We start from the raw sequence: 21,484 nt of genomic DNA on the forward strand, positions 1-21,484 counted from the left end.
ACTTTTTTCAATAGAATTTATAATGTTCAATATTCCTTACTTTTCCAAATTTTAAGCATTTCTCCCCATTTCCCACCAGTAAATTTTCAGGATTGTGTGAGGATAGCTTCTTTGTAGATACTGATAAGGAGCAGTGTATCATATTTAAATAATGCCTTTTTAAAAACAAAATCAGGGTGCCTGAGTGGCTCAGTCAATTAAGCATCTGCCTTCACTCAGATCATGATCCCAGGGTCCTGGGATTGAGTTCTGCATCAAGCTTCTTGCTCAGCAGGGAGTCTGCTTCTTCCTCTCCCACTCCCCCAGCTTGTGCTCACTCTCTCTCTGTCAAATAAATAATATCTTTAAAAATAATAATAATGTAAAATAAAAACAAAATCAGACAGCATAGAAACAAAATTCCAACAAAGACAATAAATTGGAATCCAAGATGCCCACATGTCCATATGTCTCTGGGTGTTTTGGGAAGAGCTCAGACTTTCAGAAAGCATAAAATGTAGGTTTCAGCTGGTCTCATTTAAAATCAGGACTCATACATACTATATATACATAATAGTTACAGATTTCCATATCAATTGACAGTCATAACACACTGCATTGTTTCTCCTCTAAATAAATGTAACCTGAAAATCAGAAAATAGAACGTTGCCTTCTTGTCAAAATAGAACAGCAATCATCTTTAACACTCAAAGTTTCCAGTACAGCAGTAAGACCCTGGCATGACCAATAGATGTGGCAGCATTTCTTTTTTTCTTTTTCTTTCTTTTTTTTTTTTTTAAGGGTAGGGAACAACAGAGAGAGGGAGAGAGAATCTGGGTGACACGGGCCTCAATGTAGGGTTCAATCTCACAACACTGAGATCATAAACTGAGCCAAAATCAAGTTGCATGCTTAACTGACTGAGCCACCCAGGTGCCCCAGATGTGGCAGCATTTCTGAGCAATGTGGCAAAATCTAGTACAGAGCCTACAATGACTAGTGAGATAAAATGGTGTCATCAACTAGGATCAGTTTCATCAGTAATGACCAAAGCAGTGATCAACCAAATATGATAAAAATAAATGCAACAATCCACATGTACAGATTGGAGGGGAGGGAGAGGAGAGGAAGAAGAGGTTTTTTCAGAGAGCTGGGTTCCTTAATAACAAATGAGAGTAACACCCACTAGAACACAAGTTATACACATTTTAGCAGCTTAAAAGGCTTCAAGTTATACTTCTTCTGATGTCGTACATCAGTTCTGTTTATACTTCCCAGCTACAGTCTTCCATTTATCTTTTTATCCTTGGCCTTCCGTACAGCACCGGGCATGTATTTGTCACTTAGTCATGATTGCTGATGATCTGGACTACTGAATTAAATGATGTGACAAACTTTCATAAAGAACCACAGAAAACTTTTCCACCAATAAAAGTTATTTGAAAAATCTGTCAAAATGAAAAAGGTAAGAAAGTAGGAAAGTTACACAAAAACTGAAATCACAGTTTATAAGAGTCAAGTGTAAAAAGAAGTCTAGGCTCCAGTGGTTAGAGAGATGAATTTCAAGCTAATATGAAGATTATCAAAATCACAAGAATATAAAATCTGTCCATGGGTAAGTCATTTTATTTTTATTAATTAAAAAAAATGAGAACCGATCAGAAAGAGAATGAGAAGTATGACTTTGGGCAAATAACCTAACCCATAAAAACCACAAACTGAACTATGAGCAACTCTACGCCAACAAATTTGACAATCTGGAAGAAATGGATGCATTCCTAGAAACATATAAACTACCACAACTGAACCAGAAAGAAATAGAAAGCCTGAACAGACCCATAACCAGTAAGGAGATTGAAACAGTCATTAAAAATCTCCAAACAAACAAAAGCCCAGGGCCAGACGGCTTCCCGAGGGAATTCTACCAAACATTTAAAGAAGAACTAATTCCTATTCTCCTGAAACTGTTCCAAAAAATAGAAATGGAAGGAAAACTTCCAAACTCATTTTATGAGGCCAGCATCACCTTGATCCCAAAACCAGACAAGGACCCCATCAAAAAAGAGAGCTATAGACCAATATCCTTGATGAACACAGATGCGAAAATTCTCACCAAAATACTAGCCAATAGGATTCAACACGACCAAGTGGGATTTATTCCAGGGATGCAAGGTTGGTTCAACATCCGCAAATCAGTCAATGTGATACAACACATCAATAAAAGAAAGAACAAGAACCATATGGTACTCTCAATAGATGCTGAAAAAGCATTTGACAAAGTACAGCATCCCTTCCTGATCAAAACTCTTCAAAGTGTAGGGATAGAGGGCACATACCTCAATATCATCAAAGCCATCTATGAAAAACCCACCGCAAATATCATTCTCAATGGAGAAAAACTGAAAGCTTTCCCGCTAAGGTCAGGAACACGGCAGGGATGTCCATTATCACCACTGCTATTCAACATAGTACTAGAGGTCCTAGCCTCAGCAATCAGACAACAAAAGGAAATTAAAGGCATTCAAATCGGCAAAGAAGAAGTCAAACTATCACTCTTCGCAGATGATAAGATACTATACATGGAAAACCCAAAAGACTCCACTCCAAAACTGCTAGAACTTGTACAGGAATTCAGTAAAGTGTCAGGATATAAAATCAATGCACAGAAATCAGTTGCATGTCTCTACACCAACAACAAGACAGAAGAAAGAGAAATTAAGGAGTCAATCCCATTTACAATTGCACCCAAAACCATAAGATACCTAGGAATAAACCTAACCAAAGAGGCACAGAATCTATACTCAGAAAACTATAAAGTACTCATGAAAGAAATTGAGGAAGACACAAAGAAATGGAAAAATGTTCCATGCTCATGGATTGGAAGAATATTGTGAAAATGTCTATGCAACCTAAAGCAATCTACACATTTAATGCAATTCCTATCAAAGTACCATCCATCTTTTTCAAAGAAATGGAACAAATAATTCTAAAATTTATATGGAACCAGAAAAGACCTCAAATAGCCAAAGGATATTGAAAAAGAAAGCCAAAGTTGGTGGCATCACAATTCCGGACTTCAAGCTCTATTACAAAGCTGTCATCATCAAGACAGCATGGTACTGGCACAAAAACAGACATAGATCAATGGAACAGAATAGAGAGCCCAGAAATAGACCCTCAACTCTATGGTCAACTAATCTTCGACAAAGCAGGAAAGAATGTCCAATGGAAAAAAGAAAGCCTCTTCAATAAATGGTGCTGGGAAAATTGGACAGCCACATGCAGAAAAATATATTTTCATTGTTAGTGTATAGAAAAGCAACTGATTGTTGTACATTGATTTTGTATCCTGTCACATTACTGAATTGCTGTATGAGTTCTAGTAGTTTGGGGGTGGAGTCTTTTGGGTTTTCCATATAAAGTATCATGTCATCTGCAAAAAAAGAGAGTTTGACTTCTTTGCCAGCTTGTATTTCTTTTTATTGTCTGACTGCTGTTGCTAGGACTATGTTGTAGTCCTATGTTGATAACAACAGTGGCAAGAGTGGGTGTTCTTGGTGTGTTCCTGATCTCAATGGGAAGGCTTCCAGCTTGTCCCCATGGAGAATGATATTCGCTGTGGGTTTTTCATAGATAGATTTTATGAAGTTGAGGAATGTTCCCTCTATGCCTATACTCTAAGAGTTTTAATCAGGAAAGGATGCTGTATTTTGTCAAATGCTTTTTCTGCATCAATTGAGAGGACCATGTGGTTCTTCTCTCTTCCCTTATTAATTCGTTCTATCACAGTGATTTATTTGCAAATGTTGAACCACACTTGTGTCCCAGGGCTAAGTCCCACCCTGTTATGATGGATAATCTTTTGAATGTACTGTTGGATACTGTTAGCTAGGATCTTGTTGAGAATCTTGGCAACCATATTCATCAGGGGTATTGGTCTGAAATTCTCCATTTGATGGGGTCTTTGCCTGGTTTGGGGATCAAGGTAATGCTGGCTTCATAGAGCCTAGAAGCTTCCCTTCTATTTTGATTTTTTGAAGCAGCTTCAGGAGAATAGGTACTATTTCTTCTATTAAGTCCTGGACTCTTGGTTTTTGGGAGGTTTTGATCACTGCTCCAATCTCGTTACTAGTTATTGGTTTATTTGGGTGGTCAATTTCTACCTGCTTAGAAGTTTGTATGTTTCCAGGAATGCATTTATTTCTTCCAAGTTGCTTAACTTATTGGCATATAGCTATTGATAATAATTACTGATTATTGTTTCTATTTCCTTGTTGTTATGATCTCTCCCATTTCATTTATAATTTTATTAACTTGGGTCCTTTCTCTTTTCTTTTGCATTAGTCTGGCCAGCAGTTTATCAATGTTATTAATTCTTTCCAAGAACCAGCTTCTAGTTTCGTTGATGTGTTCTATTGTATCTCTGGTTTCTAATTCATTGATCTCTTTATCATTCATGGGTTAGACTTAATTTGTTGTTGATTCTCCAGTTCTTTAGGGTATAAAGAGTTTGTGTATTCAGGATTTTTCTGTTTTTCTGAGTGAGGCTTGGATGACTATATATTTCCTCTTTAGGACCGCCTTTGCCATATCCCATAGGTTTTGGACCTATGTGTTTTCATTCTCATTGGTTTCCATGAATTGTTTAAGTTCTTCTTTGATTTCCTGGTTGACCCAAATGTTCTTGAGCAGGATGGTTTTTAGCTTCCAAGTTTGAATTTCTTCCAAACTCTTTCTTGTGATTTAGTTCCAGTTTCAAAGCACTGTGTTCTGAGACTATGCAGTGAATAATCTCAGTCTTTTGGTATCAGTTGAGACCTGATTTGTGACCCTATATGTAGTATATTCTAGAGAAAGTTCCATGTGCTTTCGAGAAGAATGAGTATTCTCTTGTTTTAGGGTGGAATGCTCTATACATATCTATGAGGTCCATCTGGTTCAGGGTGTTATTCAAAGCTCTTATTTATTTGTTGATTTTCTGCTTAGATGATCTGTCCATTGTTTGAGAGTAGAGTGTTAAGATACCATACAATTAACATATTATAAATATGTCTCCTTATTTTTATTAACACTTGGGCTGCTCCCATGCTGGGGGCATAGATATTTACAATCATTAGATCTTCTTGTTCTACAGACTCTTTAAGAGTGTCTGTCTTCAGTGTCTCTCACTACAGCCTTTAGCTTAAAATCTAATTTGTCTGATATGAGAATTCCAATCCCAGCTTTCTTCTGAGGTCCACTGGCATGCAAGATGGTTCGCTATCTCTTGACTTTCAGTCTGGATGTAATTTTAGGATCAAAATGAGTCTCTTGTAGACAGCATATGGGTGGGTCCTGTCTTTTTATCCAATCTGCAACCCTGTGCTATTTCATGGGAGCACTCAGGCCATTAACATTGAGAATGATTATTTAAAAGTGTGTTTTTATTGTCATCATGTTGCCTATGAGGTTGTTGTTTCTACAGATTGTCTCATAAATTTCTATTCTGTATCAGGGTCTTTCTATATTTCTATATCAGAGTATAACTTTCAGGGTCTTTCTTCTTTTATAGAACCCCCCCTTAATATTTCTTGCATGGCCAGCTTAGTGGTCATATATTCTTTCAGTTTTTGCCAGTCTGGGGAAACTCTTTCTCTCTCCATCTGTTCCAAATTACAGCCTTGCTGGATAAAGTATTCTTGGCTGTATGTTCTTCTCATTTAGTACCCTGAATATGTCTTGCCAGTCCTTTCTGGCTTGCCAGGTTTCTGTGGACAGGTCTGACATTATTCTGATGTTCCTCCCTCTGTATTTAAAGAATCTCTTCCCCCTAGCTTCCCTTAAAATGTGTTCCCTGGTTTTAAGATTTGCAAGTTTCACTATCACATGCTGGGTGGTCATTCTGTCCTTGATCTTGTGGGGTGTTCTCTCTGCCTCTACAACACAAACATCCATTTCATTCCCCAGACTAGGGAAATTCTCAGCTAGGGTTTACTCAATTATATCTTCTAGTTCTCTCTCTCTCTCTCTCTCTCTACCCCCTCAGGGATTCCAAAAATTCTGACACTGGCACATTTAATGGTGTCATTTATTTCTCTAAGTCTATTGTTTTCATGGATTCTAAACTGTTTGTTCCAGGCTTCCTCCTGATCCTTCTTTTCTATCAATTTGTCTTCTAGATCACTAATTCATTCCTCTGCCTCATTTACCCTAGCTGTTAGAGTATCTAGATTTGATTGGATCTCACTAATAGTATTTTTAAGTTCTGCTAGATCAGCTCTCACTTCTGCCCTTAGAGAATCTATATCACCATTACTGGTTTTCTCCCACCTAGATACTGTCCACATAACTGTTACCCTGAAGTCTATTTCCAACATCTTGCTGATGCCCATATCTATTAGTTCTATGGCAGAGGTCACAGTCTCTGAATTTTTCCTATGTTGGTATTCCCTCCTCCTAGTCATTCTGATGAGAGATGGTTGAGGGAATGCATAGAGTCCAAACTACTGACCACAGCCCAAGCAAGATTCACTTGTTTTACAGGCACCTTAAGGTTGTTGACCTCTTGTTCTTTCAGCCTGTCTTCTGTGGGGTGGGCTTGCTGCCCTGTTACTCAGGCAACCTGTTTGGACAGAATTGCCCTGCCCCCTCTGGTGGGAGGGATGGGCTCAGTGAAAACTTATTTTGGGGGGCTTTTGTTCCCTGGTGGCTTTCCCTGGCAGCTTTCTGCATCTCTTCTAAGAGTCAGAGCAGAAGTGACCCAATCCAATCCCCTGTTTCAGAACAGAGAGATTGCAGTCTGTTCTCCAGAAAGCCCTCCAAACCACATTTTGTTTTTGTCTGTTCTATTAAAAACCACAGTGTGCCCCATAGCAGCACTCCTAGCCCTCACTTCCAGGTCCAGGCACATCTCTGCCCTTTGTGCTTCTAAAACCACCAGCCAGTTCACACACATACCTCTGCAGCTCTAGGGGGCTGCCCTAAAGTCCTTTCCCTACAGCTGCCATAAATATTCTGTTGGTATAGATCCTGATATAGCTTCTTATATGTCAGGCTGATGTTGTGGGTGTCCAGCAACAGCTGGTAGATATCCAACTCAACTCAGGGGACCAGTTGAAATAGGTTCCCCTTCTCCTCCACCATCTTGACCCCCTCCTTATCATTTAAATTCTTGATGTGTGCCTATTTCCAAACAAATCTGAGTATCTCTGACATAAAGACTTTTTTAAATTTCTCTAAGGCACACCATGTCCCTAACGACAGTGAGCTTGGTGGGCAATATAGAGGAAATACAAAGAAATGAATGGTAAATGTGGTAAAGAGTGTCTGTTCTAGAGACAGACTATCTGGGTTCAAATCCATGGTTTACCACTTACAAAGTGGGTGACCATTAGCAAATGAGTTGTTTTTTTCCCTACATAACCTTATTTGAGGATTATGTTAACATGATTATATCATATGGTTGTCTTAATGACTAAATGAGTAAATATATAAAAACTAATAAGCTCTCATTAAAGAATAGATGCTGCTGCTTCTATTAGTAGGAGGTCTAAAAATCTCAGTAGAACTTTGTTATTCTCTACTCTCATGGCCATCAAGAATGAAGTACATGAGAAAATTCACATTCTCTAGTGGTACATGAAAATCTGGTCTCAGGAGATATTCCTAAAATATTCCGAAAAATCACTACTTCTTTTGTTCCCCTTATCACTAAGGGTTGCCCAAGAAAGTGTTCAATAAACACTTGTTGGTTGGCGTAACCTCTCATCTCTCAGCTTCCAAACTTTAAAAATAGGAATAACACCCAAAGTACTAACTAGAAGAATAATATATTTATTTATTTATTTATTTTAAATATGAATAAATAAATAAAATACATTGTGGCCTTTTTGACCATTTAAAAATAAGACTATATACTTTCTTACTCTGTACATATGCAAATAATAAAATAATTGTGTATATAAAAATCACAAAATTATTTTAAATATCCAATTTTGAAATTTAGAAAACAACACAAAAGAAAACATATGTACATACACTTCTTTTGATGATAATATAAATGGGAAATGGAATATTAGGAGTGATAAGAGAAAGCAAAAAGAAAAGATATATAGATTTTGCCATTCAACACTACAGAACATAGAGATAATGTGCGGTATTCCTGAAAAACTGTTGTAACAATAAAAATTAAAGGGGACCAGATATTAATTGTAAGGCAAGATATCCTTGCCTTACAATTAAAGCAAAAAGTGACATACTTTAAAGCTCTGTGAGCTGGAGATCCCCTTTCGTGTGTAGCCTTCCCCAGGGTCTCGAAATTATATTGCCTCCTCTTCTTCAGAACCCTTTAATCCAGGGGCATCCCACTTCCTCATTTGCATTAGTGATCTATACCTTTTACGGTTACCAATGTTTTCATGTTTGCTTGTCTTGGGACTCTGGGGAGATTACAAATTCATTGAAGATGGAGGTATAGTTTATTCTTTTTACTCTGTGGGGTAAATTTCAATACAGAAGTAGCACAGGGATTTGCAAACAATAAGTCTTTGATAAATATGAATTAAATTCTCACAAAATCCAATTCTTAGTAACCTTAAGAGTTGAAAGATGAAAACAATCTTTTGAATTTAGACTTTTGTTTGTTCATGGTGACAACCATCTATTAAGCCTGCTTTGGCTCCTAGTCAACCTATTCAATATAATGTAATGAAGAATCATTGAATATTCTGCCTGAATCTACCTGTACTGCTTCCAATTACAATAAAATAAATTTTCCTCCCATCAAAGTTTAGCCTCACAAAAAGAAAGAGAATTTTTATTCTGTACTTTGGACAGATAGAAAAAGCAGCTACATCTTTCATTTGTCTTTCTAGATCTTTATTCATTCATGTAATAATGATTTATTGAATGGCTACTCTATACAAAGAATAAACCTGTTAAGGACCAGGATGCTACCATTCTATGAATGATTCCTTTACACCTTGAAAACATTCTAATCTTCACAAATCCTTAACAGATACAAATACACAAGAGAGAAGAAGGATTCTGAATCATTATTAGGTAACACCTTTCCAGGATCACTTGACCTCCTTCGAGGTAAAAGAATGGCATCTGGAGAACCAGGAACAGAGAAGGTACTGAAAGGAGATGTGAGAAGTGCTAGAAACAAACCTCATCTGTCATCCACTCGAGGAAAGACCAAATCCCCTCTGCAGAGGTGGGCAGAGAATGTTCAACTCCATCCCATTTCCCTATTCATCCTAGGGCAAATTTTCAGGTTTTCTTCGCTCCGGGTTATATGTATTTTTGAAGATCTTTCCACCTGGTACACACAGATCATGGATAGAAAGGTAATTTCCAAAACAGCTCCAATAAAAAGAAAGACAACCATTATGTGATCACAAATCAAGTAATTGGGGTGGGGGAGAAGCTCTTATTTCATTATCCACAGTACCTTATATAAGCTGCATCTAGCCTTGTTTAAACAATGCATTTGGATATTTCAAGCAAGTATAGTTCTTTTCTCTAAACCAGGACCAAAAAAAAAAGACTATTTCGTTTCACAAAGGAGAGGTTAAACTTCCATAAAAGGGCAATACAAATTTCAGCACAATGTTATGTTTAATTAGTCGGACTCATGTGAATGATCAGGTCAAAAAATGTCTGTGAACTGCTTTTTAAGATTTTCCTCCTGATCTCTGAAAACTGAGCTGTGCAGTTTTGCTGCCCTCTTGAGAGAGTCAAGAATCATTACATCTACTAATTGGATACTTTTTGATGTTCTCACTATATTATGTTTATTGAAACTGTTTAGATCAAGTCACAAAATAATTATTGCAATACAAGTTGTCTTCTAAATACTTCAAATAACTTATAAGCATGACAATATTAAACTTCCAAGTTAATCAATACAAGTTACTAGGTCTTCTATTAGCCCTTTATAGACAACTAACATAGAACAAACAGTCATTGGCTCACAAAGTATTCAGAAAGTGTGTTACCTACTTACCATCCTGGATTTCCAGTATAAAATGCACTGAACAAAACAACCCAAAAAGAGGAATCATTCAAATGGATTATAAATAAATGTACTCTTCTATTTGCAGTTGAATTTAAAATTTGTGGATTATTTTGCTGGAAATACTGCTGTGTCTACAATTCAAATCTTATTCCCAATTCACAAACACAGAAAAGGAAATCACATAATCAGTAGTTCCAAGTTTATTTATTCAACAAGATTTCTTCAGAATCTTCTCTGTGATCTTTCTCAATTATGCCAACAACCGGTTGAGAAACTAATGAATCATGTAATTCTCTTTACCTGCCCTATGATCCTCTCTCTGATTCTTAAGTGTGACCAAATTTACACACAGCATAAAAGTCAGCTCTTAGGAAACTGGCCTAGGTGCATTCATCCTCACTCCTTCTCCCCCTGAGCGGTCTAACCATTAATATGTATCAAGAGCTCTCTGCCTGCACAGTTCAAAAGTTCTAAAATTGTAAAGTGAAGGAACTAAGAATCAGCATTCAGATTTTCTGGGGCTGTCACTGCTCCAATACATGTCGAATTATGGCTGCGAGTAACCACTAGGGGTCGCATCAGGTGGGCTTCCCTGAAGCTGCCCTCAGAGCATGGAGCAGAGCACCTGGGGGTTCCCTTCAATGCTTTCCTCCTTCTTCCAGGTCCCCAGAGCCCCTCCCTGCAGTCTGGTTGCTCAAGTCTCCCAACTAATACACTCGATTACCCCAGACTGCATAGTGTCTTGGGCTCCAGACTATTCTTTTTATAATTCCTATCCCAAAATTGTCTTAACCCTGAGTTAATACTCTCCAAAGAATTCCTACCTCTCAGTTTAATAAACAACCTCCAAAATCCTCAAGTTTAACCCAACATCTGCCTCTATCTCACACATGTCACACTTCAGTGATAGAAAGAGGTGGAATGAAGGCTGTTTCACTTAGTTTTTCCAAGACCCAGCCTCCTTCCATCCAGTGGCTCCTTCATCCAGCAGAGCTCAGAATCCTATTCTAGATGTTCTGCTCCCCTCTCTCTCCCTTTCCCAAAGAAAGCGAGCATCAAGGATTGTGCATTAGAGGGTTCAGAGGCCCAGCTTGTGAAAGGGCCATATCATTTCTGCCAAACATCCTCTGTGGTGGTTAATTTTGTGTATCAACTTGGAGGATGTTTTTTGGATGACATTAACATTTAAATGGGTGAACTCTGAGAGGGACAGTTTGTCCTCCATAATGTGGGTGGGCCTCGTCCAATCAGCTGAAGGCATGAATAGAACAAGAAGGCCAGCAAGGCCTGAGCAAGAGGGAATTCTCCAGCAGACTGGCTTCAGTCTTGCTCTGTACCACTGTGTCTCTGGCCTCCCTGAACTCACTGCAAACTTTGGACTCACCATCATCTGCCATAATCCTCCATAATCATGCAATCTAATTCTTCATCACAAATATCTTTCTCTGTCTGCATGTTTTTCTCAGGACTAATACAATTTCTGCTACTTCTGAGAGACTCCTGAGAATTAAGAGTTATTTTATGTCCAAACCATGCTGGGGTACAGGTCATCGGCATGACTGTCTGAGGTGCCCCAGGTCCAGAGAGGCCATGCGGTCATTGCCTCCAAATATGAAACTCTAGGATAATAGTCCAACTAAGTGTTCTGAGGGGTCCTTTATAGGTATACCAGCCACTTATGATTAAACTATAGGCAGCATAGTGTATAAGTCAGGAGGATCCAACCAGGAAGCAGAAACATATGGCATCCTAAAGAACAAGGTATAGATACCTTTAACCACAGACTCCACAAATTCATCTGAAATTTTTCTTTCTGGAAAAGCTCTGTTCTCCTCCTAACCCAGCTCTGCCTTTTTATTCCCTTAGAGGCTTAGCATTTTGAAGGAGAAATGAAAAGAAAACAGAACAGAAATCAGTTTGATTTCACCCTTCACATTCCTAACCAAGCAATGGGCACACAATGGCAGAGCTGCCTGAACAGAGGAAAGGGCAACAGAGTGAAGGCAAATATAGAGGTGGGGAGAAGGGAGCTGAGATCTCATAAATCCAGTAAGTGCCACATTTATCATATAAGAAGATCCTTTACACACACATTGTATGTCACAAAGAAACTCACTGGAGAATCAACTGTTCCAAAGACTGATGATTCACAGACCTGTACCCATGAAGCAAATAATACATTATATGCTAATTTTAAAAAAAAGAAAAAAGAAAAGTAATACCTAAGCACACCCACAAATAAAAAAAAAAAGAGAGAGAGAGATTAAATTCTTTCCTCACTTGGGGTTTTGCTAGGGAATCATGTGGGTGACTCCTACTACAAATGTACGTTTAAATAGACATGTGGATGTATTTCATTAAGTCCGCTGAAAAAACCATTCTCAGTTAACATTTTTACTCACCCTCCCTTTATTTCCCTTTGCCAAGATGCTTTCCTCTAATATTTTGGGCACCCCATTGAATTCTGTAAGGTCGGTGTTCACACTCTTCACCCTAATTCTAACCCTTACTTGTCCTCCGTTTTCCCTGGGATCAAGTTCCAGGGGCTTACAGAGTTCTGCCAAGATATTCGGGCGAAGAGAGTGGCTGGAGATGTGGGTTGTCATCTGTCAACATCAGCATTTCTGAGATGCACACTGCTTATCCAGTTCTGGGTCATTCTTCCCTCAGGTTACTGGCACACCATCCTTTGGCCTCAACTTCAAGACCCTTTAAACTTGGCCCTTACTCAATCATTGCCATGCCCTTTCTAAAGGAGCTCAAAAAACAGTCATCTGCTTTCCCATCCGCTCCAGGGCCTCAGGTCAGTTATTAGCATTGGCTGAGATACTCTTCTACTTCTGTCCTGCTTTTGCATGTATGGGAACTGGTTCTACTCCTGCCTGTGGCAGAGAGAGATAGGCAGGATGTTGACTGATCACACCATAAATTTTGCACTTGATGTGAAATTTCAGAACATGACTGGTCCTCGGCAATCCATCTACATTCCCAGGTGTCACTGGGAAGGGAGGCCCAGATCCAGTGGGGTGCTGATCGATGTCTAATAAGTGGCTCTGCAGGGTGGAGTAGAGGACTGGTTTGTAGCCAGTTTCCAGATAGCAAACCTCTTACCCTGGCTGGTCTCCAGTTACCGGTGTGTCACCAACAAGCTTGCAAAACTAAAAATTTCAGGGCTGGCTCTCGCAAGCTGGGACAGAGCAGGTCCAGCAAGCACACTAGGGCACAGGCCGCCTCTGCTTCAGAGCCCACAAGTCTTTCTAACTGTCAGTAATCCTCCCAGGGTTGCCATCAAGGAAGGCAAGTAGGCAAGTGTCACCTCTCAATTTTTGTGACAGCCTCACACCTAGTCTCTATTTGCCTTCTTATCTTCTTCCTTCTCTGGAACTGAGACTCAGGAGCAAAATGAAAAAAAAAAAAAAAGGAAAAAAAGGAAAAGAAAAAACAAAACAAACAACAACAACAACAACTTTATCTAATTTTCCAAATCCAGTGTTTATTATTAGATTAGCCAAAGATTTACCACATCTGTAATCTGATTTATCTGTTTCCCATCCCTAAGGCAACAAAGAGAGAATGCATAACTGTTTAAAGGGAGGAAATGGTTTAGGAGATACTAAATGAAAAAAAAAAAAAATCAGGGGCACCTGGGTGGCTCCGTGGGTTAAAGCCTCTGCCTTTGGCTCAAGTCATGATCCCAGGGTCCTGGGATCGAGCCCCACATCAGGCTCTCTGCTCAGTGGAGAGCCTGCTTCTGCCTCTCTCTCTCTGCCTGCCTCTCTGCCTACTTGTGATCTCTGTCAAATAAATAAATAAAATCTTTAAAAATAATCAGTTTATATCTCTACATATTATTCCATCATAGAACCAAAATCATCCCTAAAAGACAGATGGAAATGATGAACTCTTAATAACAATTTATAATTTATTTGCTCAACACAAATTTATTGCAAGCTATTACATCCTCGTTAAGTTTCAGGGTCTGTGCTAGGTAGCAGATACATAAAGATGAATAAATAAAGATGATCTTGAGGAATTCATAAATCTTGCTGGTATGTTCTCTAATTAGAATATTGGTTAAGATATTTATATATACATATACACATATATATTCTTATAAACCATAATTACACAAACTATATATATATATATACCACATATAAACTACATGTATATATACACACTATATACATATATTTATTATATAAATAAACCTAGGTGACAAAACTTAAAAAAAAAAGAATTTATTCTAAAAATCACCTTTACAAAGGGGCAAGGTGTTCAGGAAGAAGTTTCTAGAAGATGGCAATATTGTTTCTTTCATTTTCTTTTTTTTTTTTTTAAGATCTTTATTTATTTGACAGACAGAGATCACAAGTAGGCAGAGAGGCAGGCAGAGAGAGGAGGAAACAGGCTCTCTGCTCTGTGGGGCTTGATCCCAAGACTCTGGGGACATGACCTGAGCCAAAGACAAAGGCTTTAACCCACTGAGCCCCCCAGGCGCCCCTGGCAGTGCGGTTTCTTGACCTCGGTGGTAGTTACCTTGAGTTCCCTTGGTTGGTAAGTACACACCTATGATATCATGCACTTCGTATTATGTTATTGTGTTATTTTCAAAAACTTCACCCTAAGTGATTTTGCCAACTATGTCAAGAAATTTTTTTCATACTTTGTATTTTCAGCCCTAAATACAACCTTTTTATAGGTTCCCTAGGTAGCTGAGAGCTTTTAATATTCCTGAGGATGGTTGTTTTAGAGACAGTATCTTTGAGGTTTTTGCCTAACAAATATACATATTTAGCCCTGACTTTTTCTTCTATATAAGGAATGGATATGTTTTCTCCTTCTCACCAATAGCATGTTAAGTTAAACTGTGCTGGGATCAGTGTTCATGATGGCCCATTATGGCCCAATCTTAAGAGAAAGAGTGTTCTCTGGATGCATTTTCCAAAACTTTAGGGTAGGAGAAAGCACCACCTACTTTACTCAAGACAGGCAATAATCCTGCTTTGCCACAGGATGAAGACTGGGACTCAGATCAGAATTCAGACCTAAACATGGAGGAAAGCTGGACCAGCAAGAACAGACAGTGACCCCAAGAATCAGAGCATAGGGCAAGGATATTCCCATAAACTAAAAGGGAAGCAATAAAAGTACAATGTGCAAAAATTTCTTAAGACCTTAGACCAGAGAGCACTCCTTGATGTTCAAAAGGCTTAATGTTCACAGCCCAATTCCTGACTCAGCTACTTAGTAACTATGTGACCTGAAGCAACTCACTACACCTCTGAGCCTGCTCCTTCCTCTGGGTTTGAGAGAGAGAGAGAATAATAACAAATAAGTATTTGGGGGGAATCTTATGGGACTATGATACTACATGTTAAGTGCTTGGTAAATGTAAGGGTTAGGGTTATTACAACAATATATTCATTTAAGTGAAATTTTACAGTCAAACAATTTGGGTGTTTTCAAGATTTATTTTGTTGGCGTTTTACTTGGAAAATCTCTGGCAGCCAGTGAAGAACTTATTATCCAGGGAGAGACGCTTTGTACATACTTTAAGGTTATCTAATGGCTGGTGCTAAAAGAAACAGGCAATTATAACCGATTTACAGATTCCATCTAGAACACACATTATGCAATATCTGCTTATGTCAATAAAAATAACTAAGTATAAAATATTATTCTTAAATTGCTTTAAGTGGAACTTTCTAACTCATAATTCTAAAATTCACAGAAATACTCAAACTCACATTGTGGAAGTCTAAGGGAAGTTTTATACGCTACTGCTCTGTCTTTGCTCTCAAGTCTTAGAGGTCTCCCATGAGTCTGTGAAAGCAAACTCTAGTTAAAAGCGCCACATCCTACAATGACAGTAGAGAGGTCACACAGCAACCAATTAAGTGTTAGGAACTGGGTCTCAAAATACCTTCTCCTCAGTCCTTGACACAGGCTATCCTCACTCTAATTCTCAACAGCATATGTATACTCCATGGATTTTGGCTACCTTGTTTTCCAAAATCATGGTGAGGAGGAAAGTTTTAAACTCCAGGCCGTTTTTCCCTGACTCATAAATTCCCACCTGGGAACTCATTCATTCCCTCACCACAGCCTTCTCTCTGCCTTCCTTGCTCCCTTCCGCCCACGGCACTAATGTCCCCTCCCCCCGCCATCTACTTTTCAAGTATTGTTTCCAGAGATGTCCTCAAATCCCAAACCTTTATACAATGTGGAATTTCACCTGATTCCAACATGGACAAAGGGCAGGAGTCCCCTGCCCTTATTATGACTACCTCATGCCTCCCTTCCCAGTTATTCACTTTGGTAATGAGAAAAGTAAACCCCGCCCAATTTAAAAATCCTCTTCATTAATCCATCAACAAATACCACCTCATTGGGTCACTATGTCCTGGACTATTTTACAGAACCCCCTCTTCACCCCTCAGTCCTAACCCCCTTCTTATTCAACCACTCCTTCGAGAGAACTGCCCCAAAAATCATGTGGAGTAGATTCCCTCCTGACTCTCCCACTACTCTAGCACAGCACTGTTCAATTCTTTCTCACTCCCTAAACTCCATATAATTTTAATGTTTAGTGTTAATGCTTTTTGTTTATAATCCCTCAAAATATTTTGAGCTCTACAGGATTTTTGTCCCAGAGCCTGACACACAGTCTGTCAAGAAAGGGGAAGGGTCAGAACTTTTACCCTACTGGCAAGCCAAGGAAACAGCCCGCAGCAGTTTCATTGATGCTGGTAGAAAACATGACACTGGGTCAGAGATGAAGGACAATGTATTACTGACAGCAATACCAGGAACCAGAATGTTAGCATTTTTTGCACCAGTTCCCTGAGCCCCAAGTCCTACAGGGTGACACCAAAAACACCAGATGACACACGTACACACCATGGGTTTAGTACAGGAGAGAAATCATGAGTTTAAAAGAATTTATCAATTTAAAAAATTGATAATGGTAGTAGGCATGCCAGCCCTTTGCTCCAGAGGGAAATATGATGTCTATCTTCCACAGCCATTCACTACGTGAACATCCCTGGAAGGATATTCTGGGATAAACGGCAGTCGGTGCCTCTCTTGTAAGACATGCAGAAGCACGATGACCCATGGAAAATTCTCTCCCAACAAACAGAGAATCAAAATTACTGTTGATTGAAAATAACAAGTGTTGGTAAGGATGGGAAGAAAAGGGAACCCTTATGCACTGTTCGTGGGACTATAATTGGCGTAGACACTATAGAAAACAGCATGGAGGTTGCTCAAAAAATTATAACTAGAAGTACCATATGACCCAGCAATTCCACTTCTAAGTATTTATCTGAAAAAAAAATAAAAACACAATTTGAAAAGACACATGCATCTTTATGTTCATTGCAGAATTATTTGCAACAGCCGAGATATAGAAACAACCTCAATGTCCATCAACAGATGAGTGGATAAAGAAGATGTGAGATGTGTAGATACACACACACACACACACACACATACACAATGAAATATATATCTGTATATACATTAATGTATATACATACTCTTCCATTAAAAGGAAGGAATACCCTGAGAGTATTAATGCTAAATACAAGAAGTTAGAGAAAGATGAATGCTGTATGATTTTACATATGTGTGGAATTTAGAAAACAAATGAACATGAGAAACTAATGATGCACTTTATGGTGACTAACATAACACAATAAAAAATAATAAATACATAAGAATTTTAAAAAAGACTTTCCACATTTTGCCAATCTGGTGGGTCATTAATAAGATAATAGTATTTTACTGAGATTTTAGTCTCCTGATTACTAATAAATTTATGCACCCTTTTCCCCTAAAAAAAAAAAAAAAGAAAGAAAAAAGAAAACAAATGAACAAACAAACAAAACAAAATTTGTAGATACTGAGAACAGATTGGTAACAGCAAGAGAAGAGGGGATTGGGGGTTAGGGGTGAATTAAATGAGACAAAGGAGTATCAAAAGGTACAAACTTCCAGTTGTAAAACAAATAAGTTGTGGGGATGTAATACAGCATGATAACTATAGTTAATAACACCATACTGAAAATTTGGAAATTGCAAAATAAGGAAATTTTAAAAGTTTTCATCATAAGAAAAAAATATTGTAAATTTGTATGGTGACAGATGGTCACTAGACTTATTGTGCACTCGATCACTTTGCAATGAACACAAATGTCAAATCATTATGTTGTACACCTGAAACTAATGCAATGCTGTATGTCAATTATACTTCAATAAAACAATGTTGTTGAATGAATAATGAACTTGAGCAACACTCCAGCATAGATGGTAGAATAAATTGAATTAAATTAAATAATAAAATAGGAAAGCTGCTTCTTTTGTTCCCAAAGAGACTGCTTATCCAGTGGTGTTGGAGTCCAATGTTCCACAACCATCCAGGGGCTTTGGTCTGTAGTATTTTCCAATTTCTTTGACAAAAATATCCCTACCATGACCAACTCACAAACCACTGGTATCACTGAATAAAGAGTTGGTAATAAAAGATGCATGGAGGCACATAGCATTTCCACCATACAAATACAAAACACACAAATCATCTCAATAGATGGTTTTACTAAATAATAGTAAAATGTAGCAAAATAATTAGGATGCAATGAGTTTTTGAGTGTATATTGGTTTTTTAAATTATTTTAAAAAGTATTTAATTGTAAGTTTATATGGTTCAATTTTTTTTCTTAAAGATTTTACTTATGTATTTGACAGACAGAGATCACAAGTAGGCAGAAAGGCAGGCAGAGAGAGAGAGGAGGAAGCAGCCTCCCTACAGAGCAGAGAGGCCGGCGTGGGGCTCGATCCCCAGACCCTGGGATCATTACCTAAGCCGAAGGCAGAGGCTTAACCCACTGAGCCACCCAGGCGCCCCTATGGCTCAATTTTTAATAATGTCTGGGCCGAACTAGAAAACTTTTTTTTTTAAGATTTATTTATTTATTTATTTATATGTCACAGAGACAGAGAGCACTAGCAGGGAGATGGGTAGGCAGAGGCAGAGGGAGAAGCAGTCTCCTGACTGAGCAGACCGACACAGGGTTAGATTCCAGGACCCTGGCATCATGATCTGAGCAGGAAAGCAGACGCTTAACTGACTGAGCCAGCCAGGAGCCCCAAGAATTGTTGAAAACTTAACCATCAGCTTTCTCGAGCGGGTACAAGCCAGCTTCAAGGCACCACAGCCCTTACCATTGTTCTTTACTGCCCTCTCCCTGTCTTTGAAATCACTCTTGTTCCTCCAACCCCATTATGCACCTTAGTTCCAAGATCACCTATTTCTCGCAATCTTGGCGGCTTATCCCACTCCTCAAAGCTGAGCTCGGCCTCACTTCTTTCCACGGCCCACCTCCCCTCAACCAAGCGCCATTCCTAAAAACCTTCAGCTATGGCCCTCCACCAAAACATATATGTCCCTGCCCCTGGAAACACCTCAAAGAGGGATCCTGCAGTCTTCCACTGCAGTCAAGGCCACAGCAGGAGAGATGGCAATGCATTCCCAAGTGATAGTTTCCAACACTTCTCATGGAATCATTGTCTCACTTTTTGTTAGGCTCTATTACTTTGGGTGCCATATTTCAAGTATTTCATGTATTATAATAGGGATTTATAAACAAATCTGAGATGCTAATCTCTCTTCTTCTGTGAAAAAATGCATTAAGATTCCCAAATTTAGAAAGGAACTTTGAGAACATACTAAAATAGCAGACTGCTCTCTGTACAGTAGCACCTCTCTGCTTATCCAAGGGGGAAGCATTCCAAAACCCCAGCAGATACTTGAAACCACAAATAGCACTGAACCCTACACATACTCTGTTTTTTCCTATACATATATACCTACAATAAAGTTTAATTTATAAATTAGCCACAGTAAAATATTAACCACAATAATAATGAAATAGAAAATGTTAACAATACACTGTAGTAAAAGGTGAATGTGGTCTCTTTCAAAATATCTTATTGTACTGTATCCACCTTCTTATGATGATGTGAGATGACAAAATGCCTATGTTATGAGAGGAAGTGAGATGAGTGACCCAGGCATTGTGACATAGTGTTGGGCTACTATGGACTTTTTGATGTTTTGTCAGGAGGAGAGTGAATCATCTGTTTCCCAACACTGGTAGACCTAAAATTAAAACTAAAGCAAAGCAAAACCCTGGATAAGGGGGGACTATTATAGACTTATATGTTTCACTTTGTTTTGTTTTGTTTTGAGTTCTGTCCACCAGAGGGCACCAACAATTTTTATACATGAAATATACTTAATCACTGCAGAAATGAAGAGCAAACCTGTATCTTACTTGCTGAGAAACTGGAAACTATTAGAGGCCTAGATAGCAACATTCCTTCAATTTTATGTTGGGGGGGCACAGGGAACTAGGTCATTTTATTTCTTAAGACAAAAGAAAAGCATGAATGTATGAGTGTTCCTATTTATTTTTAGAGCATTTTAATATCATATCATTATATGGTTTAATTTACATTTTTTACTTTCAACCCTCAATAGTAATTTTCATAGCACTTAAACCTCCAGTTGGTTACTCATTGATCCATTTAACCATATTTAATAATGGATAACATATATTTTTAGAAAACTCATGTTCAAAACATTATTCTAGCAATTACCATTCCTGAGGCTTAATTAAAAAAACCTACAAAAATGATTGTCTACCTGTACCAGCCAAGATTCAACAGAAAAACAGAACCAATTGTGTGTGTGAGTGTGTGTGTGTGTGTGTGTGTGTGTACAGAGATTTATTGTAAGGAATTAGCTCCTGCAATCATGGGAGATTGGTAGGTTGGAAATCCAAGAAGAAGCTGCTGCCATAGGCTCGAGGCAGAATTTCTTCTTTTGAAAACCTCAGCTTTTGCTTTGAAGGCCTTCAACTGACTGATGCGAGGCCCATCCACATTATCCAGGTTAATGTCCTTTGCTTGAAGCCAACTGATTTTAGCTATTAACTGCATCTACAAATGCCTTCACAGCAACAGCTAGATTAGAGTTTAATTAAGCAACTTAGCCAAGCTGACCCACAAAATTAACCATCACATTGCCCTAACACCTTCCTTTCTTGAGGTTATTTCCAAAGAAAAACTTTATTGCAAAATTTATCAGAAATCACTAAGCTCCATTGTGAGAAATGTGTCCATATGCTTTAAATGATCGTGATATTGCTTTGGGAAATCAACTCACCAGGATTCCTTCTGGTTCATATCATCACATATCATAATCCAATATAGGTAATAACAAAGGGGAGGGGAGGCTCTGTCCTATGTTCACAATTCAGGGACAACGGCCCTTCCTGCCAGAGGCCACAGCTTTGTGTGGTTCCCTAGAGTCCTCTCCAATTAGCCAGGGAATAAAAGAGAATTGCACCTGAGAAGTTCTCTACACCAGCCTGGAACTGATCCTATCATTCCTGCTCCCTCACCATTGCCCAGATGTTCGCAGTGCTACACCTACCT

At 38.5% G+C, this 21,484-nt stretch overlaps 1 long non-coding RNA gene across 5 annotated transcripts in view; it reads right to left on the reverse strand.

Annotated features, from left to right (window-relative positions):
- Positions 1-21,484, reverse strand: part of LOC106003575 — a 127,354-nt gene that overhangs the window by 56,634 nt on the left and 49,236 nt on the right. Inside the window, exon 3 of one of the 5 annotated variants that reach the window (XR_006609036.1) lies at positions 9,130-9,280. The exons of the other annotated variants lie outside the window; for them this stretch is intronic. This is a non-coding gene — a long non-coding RNA (uncharacterized LOC106003575). The remainder of the gene's footprint in view (positions 1-9,129; positions 9,281-21,484) is intronic. 5 annotated transcript variants of the gene reach the window in all.

Source organism: Mustela putorius, unplaced genomic scaffold, assembly GCF_011764305.1.
Source record: "Mustela putorius furo isolate JIRA1106 unplaced genomic scaffold, ASM1176430v1.1 tig00003834_pilon_pilon_pilon, whole genome shotgun sequence".
NCBI lineage: Eukaryota > Metazoa > Chordata > Mammalia > Carnivora > Mustelidae > Mustela > Mustela putorius.